Source organism: Rutidosis leptorrhynchoides, chromosome 8, assembly GCF_046630445.1.
Source record: "Rutidosis leptorrhynchoides isolate AG116_Rl617_1_P2 chromosome 8, CSIRO_AGI_Rlap_v1, whole genome shotgun sequence".
NCBI lineage: Eukaryota > Viridiplantae > Streptophyta > Magnoliopsida > Asterales > Asteraceae > Rutidosis > Rutidosis leptorrhynchoides.
This window is the reverse complement of record NC_092340.1, coordinates 63466203-63468170: the sequence shown is the minus strand read 5'-3', so window position 1 is coordinate 63468170 and position 1968 is coordinate 63466203.

Sequence of the window (1968 nt, the reverse complement as noted above, 5' to 3'; positions counted from 1 at the left end):
TAGTAGATCATCTAACTAAATCTGCTCATTTCTTACCGATCAAGGAGACCGACAAGATGGAGAGATTGTCACAACTGTATATCAAAGAAATTGTCTCTCGTCATGGTGTTCCTATATCAATCATATCCGATCGCGACAGTAGATTCACTTCCAGATTCTGGAAATCCTTACAAACTGCTCTTGGAACTCAACTCGACATGAGTACTGCTTATCATCTGCAAACCGATGGTCAAAGTGAACGAACCATTCAAACATTGGAAGATATGCTTCGCGCTTGTGTTATCGACTTCGGAAAAGGCTGGGATAGACATTTGCCTTTGGTTGAATTCTCTTACAATAATAGTTACCACTCAAGTATTAAGGCTGCACCTTTTGAGGCCTTATACGGACGAAAATGTAGATCCCCACTGTGCTGGGATGAATTAGAGGACAGACAGTTAACTGGTCCTGAAATCATACACGAGACAACCGAAAAGATAGTTCAAATTAAGAAACGAATAGAAACTGCCCGCAGCCGACAGAAGAGCTATGCTAATAAAGGTCGGAAAGATTTGGAATTCCAAGTTGGTGACAAAGTCATGTTGAAAGTATCCCCTTGGAAAGGCGTCGTTCGTTTTGGTAAACGAAGCAAACTAAGTCCACGTTTTGTTGGACCCTTCAAGATTACTGAAAGGATCGGACCCGTGGCTTATCGATTAGAATTACCTGCTGAACTTAGCAGCATACACGACGTATTTCATGTCTCGAATCTTAAAAAGTGTCTCGCTGATGACACTCTCGTTATTCCTTTAGATGACATTCGCATTGATGATAAAATGCACTTCATAGAGGAACCCGTAGAAGTCATGGACCGATCTGCTAAACGCTTAAAACAAAGCACCATACCTATTGTTAAGATCCGTTGGAATTCACGACGTGGCCCCGAGTATACCTAGGAACGTGAAGACCAAATGAAACAGAAATATCCCCATCTCTTCTCAACCGCTGATGCATCCGAGAAGTCTACCTAAAACTTCGGGACGAAGTTTTTATTAACGGGGAGGTACTGTAACAACCCTCACTTTTTGACTTCTAAATTACTGAATTAACCCTAGGGTTATATATCTGACTATATGTATTAAGGGTTGTTATATACAATTAAATATTGACCGAATAGTAATTTTTAGTCAACAATGTACGCTTAAATAAATAATATATTATTAATTTATATAATTTGACATAATTTAACTAAGTACATAAACTTTGTATCACTTTTATTATTTAGTTAATGTATTATATATTTAACTATATAATAAATCAAATTATATATAAATGAAATAATATTTACAAACTTACTAAAACTATAGTTTAATAATTAAAATCATAATTATTATTAAAAATACAAAATACCGAATTATTTATTATTTTTATGCAAAATTTGTATTTATTAATTAAATAAAAAAAATAAAATAAAATAAAATAAAATATTATTGACAAATATTCTTGGAAAAGCATTAAATCAATTTGTTTATTTATATAAAAAAATCCTTAAAATAAATGAAAAAATAAATAAATAAATAAATTACTTTTTAATTAAAAATTGTAATGGAAAAACTACTTTTATTATTTTATTTTGTGCATTATCCCATGACCTAACATTTAATACTTTTTAATTTTAAAATCCCATTAAGAATTAAAATATTTCTTTTTTCTTTTAATTATTTTATTCTTTTTACCTAATTTTTTCAAGTATAAATACCCCTCATTTCTCATTCAAACTCACACCAAAATTTCTCTCATTCTCTCTTTGAAGAATTACTACTAGTAAGTATTCTTTTCTTACTTTTTTTTGTTTTACTTTTTACTTTTTTTACTTTTTACTTTTTACTTCGGTTATTATTTTTACCGAAACATGTAAATAATGTTATAAATTATATGCAATTAAAAATAAAATAAATAACATGTATACATTATTACTATTACTATTAC